We start from the raw sequence: 19,858 nt of genomic DNA on the forward strand, positions 1-19,858 counted from the left end.
GAGAGAGAGAGAGAGAGAGAGAGAGAGAGAGAGAGAGAGAGAGAGAGAGATTTGAGGGAGAGAGAAAAGTAAAATATGCACATACACAAAGGCATGTGCATGACACATGCAAAGAGAAAGAAACAATGCTCAAAGGATATACATATACAGGATTCATGCGTACAAGGAACACACATGCACAAAATACAGAGAGAAAGAAAGATTATACACAGAGAATGTGTGAAACGCACAGTTTATTCATATAAGGATTTGCCTAAAGGCACTAAATATACTCCCCTTTTGAACTGGATTCTACTCTTCCATACAATGCACAAATACTCCCTATGGGGCTATCAATTAGCCATCGAAGCTGCTTTGGATAATGAGGAGACTGTTAATAGTACACAGAAAAGCAAATTTGGCATAAGCAGCTTTTATGTAATACACAGGAAAGAGAAAAGCAGATTATTTTCAAGTTCTTAATTTTCCAGATGCTTCTCTGGAAATGTAGTCATTCAAGCATTATGGATCATAAGGATCTGTGTTATTGTTGCTGACAGAGGAGGAGGTGACGGTGAAAAGAAAGAAAGAGATGGAAGTGGCTACTATCTGAGGGGCACAGGGAGACATTGCCCAGCTGAGAAAGTACACAGCAACTCCTCTACCTGAGACCAGGAGGAGATTTCCCCACTGTTTCATCTCAGGATGACATGCAGACACAAGAGCTGAATACCATGGCAATACTGCCATCACAGGCAAACCCTGGCTGTAGCCCAACCTTGTCCAGTGAGTGTTTCCAGTGAATAAGGCAGGACATAACAATGTGAAGACCTCTTCCCTTTTAAAAGAATTATTTATTTATTTTTGTATATATAAATACACACACACACACTGTCACTCTCTTCAAACACACCAGAAGAGGGCATCAGATCCCATTACAGATGGTTGTGATCCACCATGTGGTTGCTGAGAATTGAATTCGGGACCTCTGGGAAGAGCTGTCAGTGCTGTTAACCACTGAACCAACTCTCCAGCACACCATGTGACCTCTTTACCAAGGAAGGGAGTTTTCTTATAGCTGTTTGCCCTGTGACAAAACTCTACATGTTCAAGAAAAGGATCTCCAAGGATATTCTCCAGATTCTGCACCCTAGCCGATGATAGAGATGTGACACTTGAATCAGGAGTTCAGACAATGATATTCAAACGTGACTATCTGCTTTGCCCAAATAAAACAACACCCCAAGAAATATTTTGAATTACCACATATTAACTATACACATTACTGGGCTTTAGAGTGATGTTTCTACACAATATACAATTAACAGGGACTAGTTCTAGACCCTTTTTGTCCACACCTTCTCATTGCTGTGCCCCCTTCCCAATCCCTACTTTCAGGCTGACTTTTCTTAGCCTCTACACATGAAAAAGCATGTAGTACTTCTATTTCTGTGTCTAGCTTATGACAATGTCTTGCTCCATCCACTTTAGTGAACATTCCAAGATTTCATTCTTCTTCATGGCTGAATAACATGACATTAGATATATACACTTTGAATTAATGTGTGTGTGTGTGTGTGTGTGTGTGTGTGTGTGTGTGTGTTTGAGATAAGGTCTTGCTTATCTATCTTCAGATAGACCTCTACCTCCCGAGTGCTGGGATTACAAGTGTGCTTACCATGTTCAGTATCCACCATATATTTTTTTAGTCACTCTGCTGTTGATTGGCACCTGAGCCAACTCTATGTCTTAGCTGTTGTGGTATGAAGTTCTGTTTTAGTTTCTGTTGGCAAAATCTGAAATTCTTTAGATTGCCCAGACATCCAAACATTTTTGTATCTTATACTTGGTTAGAGTCACACGATTGTGTTACTTGTTTCCTCCTCTAGAATTTCACTTTGAGACTCTGAGAGAAACTGGCTGTCACTAAATATGTTTTTAGACCACATTTTGGAAAAACCATGCTTTCCTTTGAAATCTATTGAGGAATGAGTTAGGATTAGTGGGAAGTGCTTGTGTATAAAGATGAAGACTTCAATTTCAAAGCTTACAGCAAGAAACCTTGTGAGATCTGCAGGTGAAGTCAGGCCTTTGAATGACAGCCACTTACTGAGGGGAGCTATGGTGCACTTACAATGTGGCTTGTTCCTGCCAAGATGTGTCACAGCAGAAATAACCACATACCAGAATTCGAGAAAAAAATGTAAACCATCTTTTAAATTTTTATGCTTATTACATGATAAAATGACAAATGTCATCTGGAGTATATTAGAGTTGTTTTTAATGTCAATTTACTACAATTTCAAATCAACTGAATATGGAGCCTTAATTGAACACTGTCCTGATTCCTTTGGACAACTTGGAAACACCCAAGTCCACATGGAGAGGGTGTGGCAGAAGGAAGATGGCGCCCCTTTTGCTTGGATGTCTTCCCTCCCTGCCTACAAGTGGATTTCTCCTATTGCTGGTGGTGATGATTCTTTCACTGCCAGGCTTCCACGGATGATTCAGAACCAGTAGCTCTGCAGGAATTAGATATATGCACTTTTGTGTCAGCCTCAAGGCTGAGCAACTACTCAAATCTCAGCTTCTTGGGTGCTTCAACTGTTGTAATGAAAGCTAAACGAACACACACACACACACACACACACACACTCATCTCATTGGTTCTGTTCCTCTAGAGAACCATGACTAACACAGGATAAAATAGGCTTATTGTATTTTTAAATTATTCCCATTTTTTAAACGGAACTACTAGAAAATTTAGTTCTTTTTGTGGCTGGCATAGTATTTCTAGAGGCAATATTGTCTTAGAGGCAGCTACAACTACCACTAGGCACACAGACTCATTAGCACTTGCCAAAATTCTCTAGAATAGTCAATAACTTTAATAATTATGTTCCTCATTGCAGTGGGAAAATGCATGACCAAAAGAACTTACGGAAGGAAAGGTTTACTGTGACTCACAGTCAGGAGAAGTATATCCTGGCAGGGAAGGGATGGCAGCAGATTCTTGAGGCAGCTGGCTCCTTTTTGCCTCCAGTCAGGAAGCAGAAAATGATAAATGATGTTCTTTTAGCGTCCTCCTTTTTATGTTACCCAGTGCAGGGAAAACTGACACACCTAAGATGGGCCATCTCACATCACTTAACTGAATCTAGAATAATCCCTCTCAGAAGTGTTCACAGATTTCTTTCCTAAGTGATTCTAGGTCTTGTCAAGTTGACAATAGATGTTAACTATCATAGAGACTGATGCTCAGGACTACAACGTGGAGCTTTTTATGAGCTAAAGTCTGACTCATCCCTCCCCTCAGGAATAATTTGTGGCAATCATCCTAACGATTAGGACTTCTGGGTGTGATTGTATGTGGAAATAGCCTCCGTAAAGGGGTAGAGTAGTTAAGTCAAAGTGCAGTCACATAGATGGGCCCTAATCTAATCAGACTGGTATGCAAAAAAAAAAAAAAAAGGATGTAGTCAGAGTGCGAGCCTTTGCAAAAGGCTATGTAAGGGCACAATGAGAAGGTTGCAGTCCATAGGCCTAGAAGAGAGCTAGCTGAAACTAGCCCTGATGATCTCCTGATCTTAAATGTCCAACCTAAAGACAATAAGAAAGTAAGTTTCTGCCTGTGGTATTTTGTTATAGGAACCCAATCACACTCGTGATGATGGGCTTATAGCCCATAAAGGTATGTAGTAAATCATATAGTCAGCCTTCCATACACAATGGTTCAGGGACGACAGTTTTCCTTCAGTGATGGATCACTTTTTAATTGTGTGCACATAGAAGCGTAGATAAGTTTTTCATTGTTCCCTAGAGACAATGCAGTATAACAACCAGTCCCTCAACATTTACATTGTTTCAAGTACTAAAAACAACCCAGTGATGATTTAAAGTACATGGAGGGATAGACATGAGTTATAAGCAAGGACTATTCCATTTTATAGGAGAGATATAAAGAACCACAGAGTGTGGCAGCTGCAGGCAGGCATGGGGATCGTAGACCCAATGCCCCAAGATACTGAAGATATCTGCTTATGGTTACCATTGCACAGGATGAATTCTGATACACTTGGAGTCATTTCATTTTAAAATATATACAATAATTGGTACACATGTCCCCTAGATTAATTCTACTGAGTTAATTAAAAGAAAATAATTACAGAATCATAAAATACAATGATTATTTAATTACTGTACCAAACATGCACTATAGTATGCTTCTATGGGTCCTCTGAACACAACTGGGAAGAGAGTATAGATCTTGGAATTGCCTGTTTTTAATCTTTCACACACCACTGTGATGGAGGAAAAAGTCCTGATGACGGACACTGACACTATATCTAAACACAGCTCCCTAATAATCCAAAACACTTCAGTCGGCTGTAATTGCACTCCTCCCTTCCAATGCAGATCTGAGCAGATTACTATGTATAACAAATGAAGATGCTTTGTAGACAGCAGTTTTACTTAAAAGTCTCACAGCATAAGCAGGAGCTGAAGGCTGCTGTCACACCTGCCCATACAAGTGGAAGAGCATCCAGCAGACTGTGATCATAGGCATCCCCGTGTCTCTGGTAAAGCAGCACACTTCTGTAGATTATGTTCAGTGAGGCCGCCCACAGCAGGATGATATCTGTATACAACAAACAATCCTACTAAAACATGGACAGCGGCTTCCATCTTCAGCATCAGAGAACACATGAGGGGAAATCTTCCTGAGTTGGAGAACTTCTGCAACATTCCTCCCATCTTGTTATTTCCCCATCATCGAGAGAGCCTGTCTGTGGCAAATGTGTTCTGCAGGTGATACTATTACACACTCTTCTTGCCTGCTCTCTGTCTTTTCCATTTAGATGGTGGTACTCCCTCCCAGGTTTCCATTGCCCTTTTTTTTTTAAGTGTCACCTAAGATGAGTGGAGTGGCACATACCTGACATCCCAGCATTCTCAGGACTGAGGCAGATGGATCATGAAAATGAAGTCAGCTATATTGTAAGACTCTGTCTCAAAAATAATCATCTACAGGTAAGTCCTTACTGATTTCCTCGCTGCAGCTGTCACTTGAGACATTCAACATCTCTCTGCAGAGACACTAAGAACTGTGTAAACCAAGTTTTTATGACACAGTGCTCACATGGGTTGTCTTTTTTCCATTCCTATGGATATTGTTTTTCTGGGGAAATTAATTTACTGGCAACTCCTTTGCACAAAGCTCCACAACAATCCCTATTAGTCATATTTTCTCATTACTATAACAAAATGCCTGCCAGAACACAACCACATGCTGTTTGAGAGGATTCTGACCATCACAGCAGGGAAAGCAAGAAATGAGTTCAGCTCACAATTCACATGGCTGGCCAGGAAGCAGGGAAAGGGTACCCCTGTGGCCAGGAAGCAAGGGAAGGGTACCCCTAGCCCAGACACATTGCTTCTGTGATTGCCTTTTGTTCCATCTTGATACCCAACCATGGGATTCTTGCAACCACACTGAGAGTAAGGTTTCCTCACTCAATTAGTCTTCTCTGAAAACTTGTTCATAGATACAACCAAAAGCATTTCTCACTCTTTTCCTTGGTGACTCTAAATTCCATCAATCTGTGGATGACAATCAACCATCACAGCTGACTTGCACAGCTCAGGAGTAGACCTGACTGGTATGAAGGAGAAGAAAGAAACCACAGACACACATGTAGAAAAGTTGGGGGAAAGTGGGCCTTGCAGTATAGTGGAGATGCACCAGCAGTCCAGATAATCAGCATGTTGATTGTATACAGATGGGGAGACAGGTTATCCAACCTCAGTAGGCCGTCTCGGTAGTGAAGCAGTCTCAGGCCATAGTTATCCCTCATCCAAGAGGAAGAAATTGTGGTTATTACTTTTTGCAGACACTATCAACAAGTATATTTGGACCAGAGGAAGGCTTTGCAATATCCCTAAGCCTGATCCAGGGAACACCTTGCCATTCCCATGGATCTGAGGGCCTTGACATCACCATGCTCATGTCAGCAATACATATACACTAAGGAATTCAGCCTACACTCCTACACTATGTCATGGGAAAGAATTATAGAACAACCCTTGGCTTTAGAGGAGTTTAATCAAGGGTTTCCCTTCTTCCACTCATACTCTCTGTAGAGAGCTTTCTATCTTCTGTTTGCATGGCCCTCACCTCCTTAAGCATATCGACAAGAAGACACCTTGCCTCCTATGAATACATTCACCCAGTTACTATTTTTTATGTGTTCGGAGATTTTTTTTTCAGTGTGCCCAATAGGCACTCCTTGAAAATCTTTCCTGAGCCCCGTAAGAAGCTGAGTAATCTTGAACAAACTTAATCTTTTCTGTGGTTTTAAACCCCTGAGATATACCACAGGCTATCATATCTACTAAAACAATCAAACAAAACATAAAATACTCTTGTAGTAATTAAAAACAATAAATACTGTGGGAGTTAAACTTAGTCACTATTGCACCAACATACTCTTTGGAGGATATGGTAAGTACTTTGCTTATTTATAGGATAGTGTATGAATTCTGTTGTGATAGCCTGGATTCCTGTCCACCGAACTGAGAAAACACTACAACTATTCATCGACAGTTTACTACACACACCAGCCTTCCTTCGTGTATTAACTCACTCTATGTGCCTGACTCTATGAAATGTATATGACCATGATCATTTCACCAGTTGAAGAATGCATGACCTAAGTTTAGTCACAGAATAGAGAATAAACACTTTGAACAGGAGAGAAAGCAGGAATGAGCCCAAAGCCATGCTGTTAACTACTGATCATACTTAATCACCCCCTGCCCATGGCTCTGTCTATCTATGTGTCCTACACATAGCTGATATAAAATACATTTCCAATTATTTCTTTGTTAATTAATAGATCACCTCTCCAAGGCAAGGCATTCTTATTTTAGAGTTTTAGCCAAATACAAGAAAACACACAAAACAATGTGATTGCCCCATGAATACTTGGGTTGTTTGTGGTAGATTAAGCTGACCTAGCTTTCTCTGATTTGTTGCTATTTCTTTTTCATGAAGGAAAAAAAACATCAGAAATAAATTGTAGGCAGATGTCTCATTCCTCCAAGTTATTATTCTGGGTAAAAATATTGAGTGACATAATGCATCACAAGACTGCCATGACTAAGAGTGAAATAATACATCAAACAGGCATGGCTCTTAGAGAAACTTCCAGCCAGGTCTTATCTAATGATGGATTCTGTTATTAGGATAAAGTGATTAATATTACAGCAGGTAGGAGAAATGTTTGCTGGCAGGATATATTTCTAAACAAATATAAAAGTGTGTTTCAAATTTAAAATATCACAGAACGAAGATATCCTTTGATAATGAAAGCACCTACTGAGGTCTCCCCTAACTAACAAACCGTGTCTGAAGTAAAGACTCTTAGCGTGGAAAAGAATGGCAGAAAACGTGGACTGTGTGAGGAAAGGCACATAAGGGTTTCAAACAGTGTATCAAGGAACTTAGCCTTCCCAATAGACCGCAGCATCATCACAGATTTCTAGGGATGAGAATAGTACCAAAGTGGTACATAATTCTAGACAGAGTGGCTGAGATTAAGAGGAAAAAGAAAAAAAAGTGATGTTAGAGACAGAAGGATAAAGAGATTTTAAGGAAAATATACAGAAGGAAGGATCAGCAAGTTATAACAGCCACCTGAATAAAAATCATAAAGTGTGAGAAAGCAGGAGAAAGGAGAAGAGATAAACAGATTTGAAAGGAAAGAAATGATACGTGTCTGTGTAACAAAGCATGGGACTTATGGGGGGAGGGAAGGGAGCTGGTCTCTAGTTCCTGATACAGTACCACTCTGTTCCTCGAAGGATGAGCAACAATAAGCCCTCCTGTCTGGTGAGCTATTTGGACCACCACTCTCACCTGCTCCATACATGTTGCTGCTGTTGATAACACTAGGGTCAAGGAAGGGTCAAAAATAAATCATTTACTATTGGGATAGTATTTATATCTTTACAGTATGTGCTTTTATTTGTCAAAACATTTCTCTACTCCAAAGAAACTCTCCATACCAAGAACTCTGAATGCCCTACGTGGTCTCTAGGGATGGTGCCTAGGTGCTATTTTCTTGGAGATAACTGGCAGTTAATTGATTACTCGGTTGACTAACCTCCCTGAGTTTCCCTCACCATACCTCTTCCAATTTTCCATCCCATCAGCCTATCCTTGATGCCCACATGCCTGTCCTTGGGCAGAGCAGCATGAGTAGCTGTGTCAAACTAAATTGCCTTTTTGCTTTCCTCTCCATAGTGGCCATCGCTCTTACCCTTTGAAAAGTGTTCTATTTCCATGCTTTCTACATAATCAAGAAAAATATTTTGGACATTTCAAGGTCTCCCATTATTTTATTTTGCAAATGAACCTGTAGGGTATAGCTTCCATAGAGTGGGAATTTGTTCCCAAGTGTTACCCTCTTTCAAAGACGGACTATAATGCATAGGGACCAGTACACAGAATATAAGTCTGTCCTGCTACAAACAAATGCAAAGACTACAGGAAGAGAATCTGGAAAAAACAGGAGCAAGGGCAGCCTAGAGATTTTCCTACATGACATAAATATTTCTAAATACTAATTTCTAAGATTGCATCAATTTTGGCACAATTTGATTTAATCTCTACTGAAATAAAAGAATTGAGGAAAAAAAGGAATAAAAGAGTTACTTTGGGTTTCCCTCCAAAATTCCAGAACATAGCCATCTTAGAGTTGAAATAAAACAGGCTTTGGCAACAGGCTTGTACATTCTCTAACCCCCAACTCCCACTGATGTGAGGCAGCTTTACACTGTGGGAAGCCTCAAAAGAACTCAAAGTCTTATCTGATTTCGACCACTGAAGTCTGTGTGAACCAGAGCATGAGCCTGTGTTGCTCTAAGGCTTGGTTTCCTTGGTAGTTAGAATGAAAATGTACATGCATAACTGGTTACCTGTTAAGCTTAAAGTTCGAATCCCATCTCACTTACAAGATCATATGTGGGATACTTGATCCTTAGCAGATCTGTGATGGTCATGGGAATATTAGATGGGGAAAAACTAGAGGAAGTGAGTTACTGATAATCTACCTTTGAATATTCTACCTGGACTCTAGCCCTTGTCTCCCTCTCTGCCGTGATGTAATATTATTCTGGAAGGTTCTCCCTGAAGTGCATGGAGTCAAGCATCCATGAATTTAACCCTCTGAAACCATGAACTCAAACAGAGCCTTCTTTCTTTAAATTACTCATTTCAGGGATTTTGACATAGTATTGAGAAACAAAGAATACAGTTTCTAACCCATATTATGTCTAGCATGGGTCTGACATACTGGAAGCACCTGATCATTTTAAGTTATTATTATTAACTGAAAGTCTGAGCAATAACCATATATATATATATATATATATATATATATATATATATATATATATATGTGTGTGTGTGTGTGTGTGTGTGTGTGTGTGTGTGTATGGGTATGTGTACATGTATATACACAGAAATAAAGATAGAAATAGATAGAGATAGAGAGAGAAAGAGAGAGAGATAGAGAGAGATAGAGATATCAGGCTGAGCAAGCCACTGAGAACAAGCCAATATGCAGCACTCCTTGTCTCCTGTTGTGTTCTCTGCATCACACCAGGTGACAGCCCTGCTTGGGCTCATCTCCTACTTCTTTCAGTGATGAAGTGTAAGGCCAAAGGAACCCTTTCCTCCCCAACTTGCTTTTGTTTATGCTTTTTAACCTCAGAAATAGGCCAACTAGCTTCCAACATTTAAAATAGAAAAAATAAATAAGAATAAGTAGATTTCCATTTTTTAAAATTGTAAGCTTTTAATGTCCTTTTTATAAAACGCTAGAAGCATCACTGCCAGCATTTGGCTTGCTTTTCTTGGGGTAACTCTAAACTGCCACTGAGAAGACTGACACCCTTCTGACAGAAGGATGAAAGTGGCTTCTAGCTAGCTGGTAGTCACTACTCTCTTAGGATGTGTTTCCTTAGACTTCACTCTTCAGTTTGCAGCCTGGCTCTGCAGGCATTCAGTTCTGCCCCCTATAATTAAGCTTTGTTCCTAAGGGACAGAATACCTTCCTTTCTTATAGAGATCTCACTAAAGAGGCGGTTGGTTCTCATCTCCTCATCTGAACCTTGTGAATCCTTTCTACTGGGCCATTGAGTTATGCCCAAACCCTTGATCATCCATGTTATCTTAGGATGCAATCTGAATTGCTCACAAGATATCTCCTCACATTCCTGTTGGATTCTCATCTTATCTATTGTTCTAAGCCTCAGCCTCATGGAGGCTATTTCTATGCTCCACAAAACTAGCTAGCATGAGCCTTCAAGTTGATAGCTTATACAGAAGAGTTGTTCTTCTCATCCATTTCTCATTGTTAAGGGTCTTTGGTGTTGTCCTCCCAGCAGAACAAAGTGTACAAGGAAAAAAGACAGAAAAGCACTGATCAGAAAAGCCCCATGAACAGTACAAGATGAGGAAACTTGGAGAAGTCCTCTGGACTTTGTGCATCAAGAATATTTTGTGAGGAACTCAACAGAAGCTCATAAAATACATTTCATGTAAAGAATAAGTTGAAAAGGGCAAAGCAAGCTGTGAGTGTGACAAGCAGAAAAAAAGACAAAAGGTGTATAGTGAAATATTGAGACTGAAAAATCCTACTGGAAAACAGAGCAGTTGTGACCTTTGGACCTCCCTAAACAGCAAGAAACGTTTCCTTCTTTGTTTCAATGTTTGTCCTGTGTGATTGATGACTTGCTGTTTGCTAGAGATGCTGCTGAAATGTCCCACATATAAAGAATGGGGCTCACACAGCACTTCCGTACAGAAGAAGCATGCTACTGTAAAGGACAGTGTGGGACCGGGCAATGAGAAAGAATGTAGAGGATATACAGAGACTGGCAGGCTGTCCACTACCCACCTGGAGTTGGTCATCGTCCTCACTGTGATGGTCACTGTCTTTAAATGTTCCCAGACACGATTCCAGGACACAAGGACATCATCATGTCCACTCTCCAGACACTCTCTAGCTAGAAAAACTCTCATCATTTTTGATCAGTCCTGATCTGTATCCCATCTTCCAGGCCTTTAGGCCCCTCATCCTCATCTTCTTTTCTTCCCCATTGCTTAAAATCTATTTCTAATTCCACTCCATGTCTAGACCATCTCCACCTATGAAGAAGCCCCTCTTTCTTCTAAATTTCGTAACATAAAACCTATGTTGAGGTCATATACCAATTACATTGTAAGCAACTCAAAATCAGTCAAATATAGACCTGCCTTTCTTACCAAATATAATATCTGACATCTAGTTCATGTTAGCAGATACTTGAGTTGAACACAGGACTTGGCTGAACCCTTCATTGCTTACTTCCTCTCCTATACATGATTCTTTTTTTTTTTTTAAGATTTATTTATTTATTTTATTTATGAGTACACTGTAGCTGTCTTCAGACACACCAGAAGAGGGCATCGAATCTCATTACGGATGGTTGTGAGCCACCATGTGGTTGCTGGAATTTGAACTCAGGACCTCTGGAAGAGCAGTCAGTGCTCTTAACCGCTGAGCCATCTCTCCAGCCCCTCCTATACATGATTCTAACTCCAATAGTTAGAAGTTTCTTTTAAAGCCAAGAATCCTGGCAAAGTCTACATGGTACAAACCAACAGCCGATGACACACGATTGCTTAACAGATTTTGGTGACAGGAAGGAGCTCAAAGCTTTCACAGGAGTCATGATGCAGAAGCAGATGCTGTTTCCCTTAAATGGTAAACATCACCTCGTGCCTGCAACACTGTTCAGGCTCAGAACAGCCTAGAGCTGCTCAATTCAGCTATTTCTCTAAGCTCCAGGGAAAATCCCCAAGATTGCCTGAGGGACTGTCAAGTCCTACCTCAAAATGAGTGACTGGCATCAGGGTGGGCAGCCATACTGTGGTTGATGCCTCAGATCTCCCTGTACTTTATCATCAAGCAGGGAAGGGTATATCACACTTCATCAATTCACATGTCAGAGACGGTTTGATTTTGTAAATGCCTTTCCTCTGGGTTCCACCTGGGACGTGGGATTTGCAAATCCATACGAGATCTTGATATGCACCTCACTGGTGGATGGAGGGCTATAGGATGAGCCTGGGCTGTCAAAGGGAAATGAAGCAGGATGTCAGCCTGTTCTTCTTCAATTCCTCCCTGCCCCTTGAATCTCCCTAGCAGACGGAGAAGAAAACAGTGCCGATAAGCAGATATGTTTGCAGGCCTGGAGTAAGAATTCACATGGAAGAGGAAAGACTGTCATTGGGATGTTTTCCTGTCTGAAATAATTGCTCTAAGACCATAAGATTTAAGTGGCAATTTTTTGAAAACCAAAAAAGAAAAGATACAATTTTGTATAAGCAAATAATTTGTGTGCACAAAATTCTATATTTCTTTCCATGCAAACAGCATCTTCACATGGAAATCGGGAAATTGAGCGTTCCATGAAATTTAGTGCATTTTGTAAACACACGTAAGAAGTAAGAGTGGTACAGTGCCATGGAATTCTGGAGAGGGTGGATGGCAGGCAACATCATCACATGCCTACGGCTGGATGGCTTGGTTACTCTGAGATTCTGTAACTCTTGTAAAAGGCAGAGTGGATGAAAGATAGAAGCTGAGGACATTCTCAAGCCTTATTTGACCACTAGACCTGCTCTCTCTGTCACCTAAGCTTATTTTAGCCTCAGACTTGCACTTATAGCCCAGGTTAACACATCAAGGTAACTCAGAACAAACAGTCTAACATGGTGCTGGCTGAGTGCATGTAAACCATTGTCTTGCCTGGCTCCCAATCTCAAATCCTCTTGAAAATGGCAACTCAGTCACTCTGGATGATTGACGAAAATGTCATAAAGTGTCTTTACAAGGAGTGCCAAGGGATTCAAAGTGGCAAAGGGGTTGGAAAGTGCTTCAGGACCAGTGATGCACTTGCAAGAACTGTGCATTTGCCTCCACAACCTAGAGGCCAGCCATACAAAGAGGACTACCAGCCTTGAGTCGTGACCTTTTGATTATCAAAGGAAGCAGACCTACCAGAATCCCTAGGAGAAAGTCAAAGCCTTCAAACTTAACTTCATTTTCTTTCCTTCTGTTGTCTGGGGAGGGTCCCACATTGACTAAGTCCAATGAAATACCAAGTCAAAAGCATCTTTGAGTCTATGTTGCCCAAACATCCTGGCACAGGAATTAGAATATAAATAATATAAATTAGGACAGATAAACCTGTCCAGGTGCCCTGAAGTTTCTAGAATGTTTAGTTTGGTTTACATTTCAGTATTTCTGGGCCATGGCAACCCAAGGTTTGTGAGTGCTACATCATGACATAAACATCATGTATAGTGCTAACACCTAAGCCACATGGGAAACTGCCTTGACTGAGAAGGGTTGTTTTCAACATGTAGAAGTCATTACACCCCCAATAATATTAGATTATAAATCTAACCTAGAAAAGAATTTGGGGACGGTTAAGCAAGAACTGGTTGGTTATTTATTTTCAAACGATTGCCTATGGAATATAAACAATATGAACAGGGACCTCTTTAATTCTTTATCTTCTATAAGGCATGTTTTCTAACTCCTCCTGTTCTCAGTCATCATTTAAAATAACTACCATTCTATATTTCAGATTCAATTGTCCAGTAGTGATAGAGCAGGAAGCTGCCTTTCCATCATTGTCATATAAGCATGTGGTGGCCTAAGAGTAGGCGTAGTCTAAAGAAAGGCCCAGCCACTCATCTCACCAAGATCATTTTTACTCTGGATCCACTGAGCTTCATTTGCTTCCAAGCTCCCTGGAGTCTCTCTCTCTCTTGCTATCACTTTGGGTCCCAAGAAAAACTGAAAAACTGATGGACATCTTAAGACAAATGACTAGACCCCACTCCTAAGCAACAGGGACCTTCTGGATACCAGCCAAGCCTTGCACTGGTATCCTGAGAGTGACAGTTAATCTTGACTACTGATTTGACTAAACTGAAAGATAGGTACATTTCTGGGTATGTCTGTGAGAAAGTATCCAAGGATGACTGACATGTGGAAGAGTAAGGTAAGATCCGCCATGAGTGTGCATAGAACATCCAATAGACTAGAGAACTTGGTGGAATAAAGTAGAAGAAAACTCCAGCCAGCCCCCTTGTGCTCCTCTGTCCCTTAGCTATTATATCCATTACTTCTGTCATCACATGTAGACATCAGACTTCACTCCTTCAGTCTTCCAATAAAGATGCAACAGCCACACTCTGCGGGTGTTTCTAGATACCAGCATTGATGTAGAACTAAATCAACAGTGCCCCAACAAAAAATAAATACTAATAAAAAATATAGTGCTGGGTTGATTAATTATCTAGTAATGTGTAAGTTCTGATAGCCAGCATGTACAGAACAGCTTCTGTGCACGTAGCATTTTGGCAAAAGAATGAGTTGTCTCCAGACATTGGATCATGTCAAGCACAGAGCCTCTTTATCGGGCTGTGATTACTTTTCCAGATTTTGAAATGGAAGGAATGGAGTGTAAAAGAGAAAAACAATACTGATAGCAAAGCATGTTTCTTGTCAGTAAAGACACTGCATTAAGCCTATGGACAGTTGTTAGACACAGAGGAAGCAGAATTGCTAGGAGATGATTTGATCCATAACCATAAGCTGTATAGTGCTGTCAAAATGCCATGAAGATAATTGGCCTCTGGGTATTTAAAATGTGGTCTTTGTCCTTCCTTTTATAGTTGATTCCGAACAGCTTTATGTGTAATAAGCCAACTAGATCTAGGCGATGCCATCATTTAGAGATGTGTGTCCTAGGAGTTATAAAGACACATCAAATATACCTATAAACACCTGCCAGATAGTGAGCGATAAAGAAAACTTCCTGACCGATTAATCAAAGCCTGGAAATGCAAGCTCAGTGTACTATTCCCCTTGGCAAATGCAGTGGAGGAACAGGGCTGGTCTAAAGCTAATCATCAATCTTGCATTCTCAACCTGGAATCTGGGGGCAAGTTATTTTCTTAAATAACATTGGCACACCTTTGGTAAGAGAGAGCTTCATCTCGCAATTCCATTTTGACCTGATGGACACATTCTTTGGCTCAAATAGTAGTTCCTTTTCTTCTTAAAAGATTTGGCTCTACAGGCAGTATACTTTTGAGCAAACTCCATTTAAAGACAGAAGATTTTGAGGAAAGTAATAGATATCAGTAGGTTGCTTCTTTGGCTAGCATTAAGACGATCAAGACTGTCTGCGGTTGTGTTCCTTTAGACACATGCGATAAATTAATCATATCGCATAATGGGTATATTGTCAACTTGACAGGATTTAGAATCACGTGATAAAGCCTTTGAGGCATTATCTAGGTTCCGTTAACTGTGGAAGCACCACTTTCTGGGCTGGGGTCTCAGGACAACTAAACAGGAAAATGCAACTGAGCACTCCCATTGATTGCCCCTGTGCATCCTGACTACAGATACCAGGTGATACACACTCCTTCTGCCATGTCTTCCCCATGTGCTGGCCTGTCTTTCCTACTGAAGCACAAAGATCACCTCAAAGTGTGAGCCAAAATAAATCTTTCCTTCCGTAGGTAATTTTTGTTATTCACTTTGTAATAGAAGCATGTAAGGGAACTAATCTATATTGGGCTTGGAAGACATTTATCCTTTTGCACAGAGACACAGACAGATTTCAGGCTGCTATCTCTGTCTCTACCCCTTCTGCACAGCCAGAGACTACCTACCGCACTAACTTCCTGAGACAAGCCCAGGAAATGGCCTTTCCATGTCTGTCCACTCTAATTAAATTCCAGGTAAAAACCTCAGTCTTGGTTCTATTCAGACCCTTGTGGTTTCTGATGCAGATAACATGCTATGGCTGGCCCTGTTACCAATGTGCCTATTCACTGCTGGAACTAGGTTGATAATTCAGAGATGTCCCCTGACTTCTCAATCTCTGTCCATGTATGACTCAATGATAATGATTGTCCCTTCTTATTATTCTTGTCTGACAACCTAGCATGTATCTGTCTGTTTGTCTATCAGTCCATCCTATTAGTTCTGTCTCTCTGGAAAACTCTGATGAACACAGACAGTGTGACTATTAGTGCTATTTCTCTTGCCTATTGTCAGGAACTAGGTATAAAAACTGTAAGTTAAGGTAAAGAGAAGACACAGTGAAGATGCTCTGTCAATATGATGGTCCCAAGTCATGTGTGGTATTGAATTCAAAATTTAAATTAAGATTCAATAAAATCCGAAACTAAGTACTTCAGTTGCACTGGCCACGAAAAGACAAATAAAAACAGCTGGTAGAATATCTAAATACAATTAGACATGAAGCATATGGCTAGTGGTTATCATATTGGTCAGCACAGATATAACACAACCCTGTCCTCAGAGAATATTTTGTGAAAACACCACAAAGTACCAACCTCAGATTTCCTCCTCATTCATACAAATGGTAGTTTATACTCTGCCTGCTATCTCTTCCCTTGACTGTGTCTCAAAAGACTCTCATGTTTATGAGCAGCTGAGGCTGTTATATGCTGTGCTGTATAAAGTATGTTCTTAAATATTACCTTGGACACTAATTAGTGGGATTTGAAAGTGGACAGGCATTGGCATTGTTAAGGTTAATGGCTTAATCCTTTAGGACAGGAGAATCCAATCCTTCCAGGGCTTATTAAAAAGACTTTTATTGATGCTCAGAGAATGCAATGTTCTATTATCCACAAGTACTATCTGTTAGGATAGAACATCTATATGTCCTTTGAGTGATTGGTGTTTAGAAAACCCTTCCAGACACTGGAATTTCTTACCAGGAAAGGAAACTGCTAATAAAATGAAAGATAGTTTCTCAGATATTTCTAGAATTACCAATGTCTAGACTTGTTTTATATTCTCTTTCTTTATAATTAACAAGAAGTAAATAGTTAATTGTACAGAGATAGGATAAATAAAAGAAATATCTAAACACAACTGATTTTGGAGAATTTCTAGTTCTTGTGCCTATATTATTTAAACACGTGATTCTGAAGAATAAAGATCTAATGGAGGAGATGAAGGTTGAGGAAGATTTTTGGAACAAAAGGAGTTGTATTGTAATGGGTCCTCTGATTCCTTCCTTGTCAGGATTATCCGTGCACCAAGAAAACATACAGTGAGTTAGCTGATAAAAGTTGCAGAGACATTTGAAGCCTAGTAGCATAGATGAACAAAACTGTCCAAATTTCAGAAAACAAAGAAAAGTGAGAAGAGCAGAGGAGTAGAAGAGATATGTCTTCACCAAAGGGAGATATATAGATATATCACAAGATACATTCACAAAATACCACCGTGTAAAGTCTAAACCTGTGCACTCACTGGTTCTGTATGTGCTAGTCTTTACTCTAACTAACCATTGCCCATATTACTTGAGAGCAAATATTATCCCCTGTCTCTCCCTCCCCACCAGCCCCGCTGTGTGCGTGTGTGTGTGTGTGTGTGTGTGTGTGTGTGTGTGTGTATGGTGAATGCATGTGTCAGTGTGTAGTCACATTTATGTGGGTGCATGTATGTGCAAGTACACATGAATAAATGTATATGTGGAGTCCAGAGATTGATATCAGGTGTCCTATTTGATTACTATCCACTTTATTTGTCAAAGGTGTCTTGACCTGGGGATCCCTTTTCAGCCTCCTGTCACAAGTCAGCTGCCACATCTGACTAGTTTTCATATATGAGCTAGGGATCCAAATTCTAGCTCTCACATACTTTCAGAGCAACCACTTTATACAAAGAACCCTCAGACATTATTTCTTACAACCTTCAGTGTCCAGCGCATACTAAATGTTCAGCAAAGATCACTACTAATTGTCATCTAATGTATATGCAATATACATAGATAGTGCAATATACAATAGTGCACCTATCTCTGGAGATATCTACTTTCGGAATCCCAGACCTATGATGCTATATTATGAGGCAAAGAGAAATTAAAGATGTAGACTGAATTCAAGTTTTTGATCAACTGACCTGGAGCTCAGGAAACCCCAAAGAGGAGGGGGAGAAAGAATTGTAGGAGCAAGAAGGGTTAAGGACACCACAAGAACATGATCCACAGAAAAACCAAACAGGGCTCATCAGGGCTCACAGGAGTCGAAAGAGCAAACACTGTGCCTATTTGAGTCTGTGTTAGGTCCTCTCTTATATGTTATGGTTGTGGGACACCTAACAGTGAGAATTGGGGTATCTCCAACTCGTTCACCTGATCTTGAGATCCTTTCCCTCCTAATGGGCTTGCCTGACTCAGCCTTGATATGAGGGTTTGTACACAGTCTTAGCTTCTTACGCTGTGTTTGGTTGACATTCTTGGGAGGCCTGCTTTCTTATGAAGGGAAAGAAAAGAGGAGTAGATCTATGGGAGAGGAGAGGTAGAGGAGGCAGGCAACTGGGAAGAGTGGAGGGAGGGAAATCCAAGGTTGGGATGAAATTTTTAAAAATATGAAAAAGGAAAGGAAAAGATCTCTATGCATCATCCCACTGTACCCAATCTTGAAGAAAGGAAGGAGGCAAGTGATAACTTACAGCCTGACAGCAGAGCTCTATGACATGATGTAGGAACTTCTTCATTTTGTCTACCCATTGCTGACTTTAAATACAGATCAAATGAGTTTCAACCAGAGAACATGATGACCTCCAGAAAGTATGAGGCAAAGAATTGATGCTACCATCGAGTCTTCCAAGAGGGCTCGACCAATGCCCGATTTTTGTCTAATAACACCCCTGTTAAGCTTCTAAAGTATTACACTGGGAGCTGATAAATTTGTTGTTTGCAAGCACTAAATCTGTGATAATTTGTTATAGCTGACATAGACGATGAATGCAATTGAGATCTTTCTCTCTGATTCTTGAGAAAAGACACTATCAATTCATTATTCTAACCGCCTCTGACAACCATCAAATATTCAAGTTGTCAACCCAAAGTGCAACACCAATGCAAGTATGTGGCTCAAAAAGAATCTGGAACGTTGTTCAAAGGAAAAGCTGCTTCTGCATTTTAAAACTGTGCTTTGGTCTCCACCACTGGTGGCTGGCTCTCTCTCTTTTTTTTTTTCCAATATATAAGTCCTTTATTGCCCAAATTATACTTGTGATCAGGATCTTGTTTCTGGAGCTAGGAATCTGAGGCCTCACTCATCAGCCTGCTGCACGGTTCCCTTCTCAGACACATAGATGCCATCCAAAAACTTTCTGATATCTTTGTTTTTAACTGTTGTAGCTTGCTGAATCAGAGCCGCTGAATTTGAAACAAGCTCAATATCATTTCCTTCAAGGATTAATTCATCCTTCTGGGCTTGGGAGACAGAACAAGCAACACCTGTCCTCATCCGAACCCTGCGGATGTATTTTTCACCCAAGAAATTTCGGATTTCAACCAAAGACCCATTCTCCTGAATAACAACGTTGATGGGGAAGTGAGTGTACACAGACCTCATCTTGTAACAGAAGCCCAGTGTAACACCCTTGATCATGTTCTGAACGTGACTGCAGATGGTTCTGATAGTGGCCAGTTCCTTTCTGTTACCCCACCACTTATCAACCCAGAGCCTTTTCTTTTTCTTTCCAAGAAGACTCAGCTCTACGTTGATGTGATTGAAGTCTCTCCACAGAGTTCCCCTGGGGCCCTTCACAATGACGGTGCGGTGGTGGCTGGCTCTCTTAAAACTTAATTCTTCACTTAAAATATACTTGTGTAGGGAAACTTGATTCCAGGTAAACATGTATCTGCCTCTCTCTCTCTCTCTCTCTCTCTCTCTCTCTCTCTCTCTCTC

General features: G+C 40.5%; 1 pseudogene; it reads right to left on the reverse strand.

The window, feature by feature from the left end:
• Positions 1-19,210: 19,210 nt before the first annotated feature.
• LOC114621808 lies at positions 19,211-19,807 on the reverse strand (annotated as a pseudogene).
• Positions 19,808-19,858: the final 51 nt, after the last annotated feature.

Source organism: Grammomys surdaster, unplaced genomic scaffold (assembly GCF_004785775.1).
Source record: "Grammomys surdaster isolate TR1022 unplaced genomic scaffold, NIH_TR_1.0 185, whole genome shotgun sequence".
Taxonomy (NCBI): Eukaryota; Metazoa; Chordata; class Mammalia; order Rodentia; family Muridae; genus Grammomys; species Grammomys surdaster.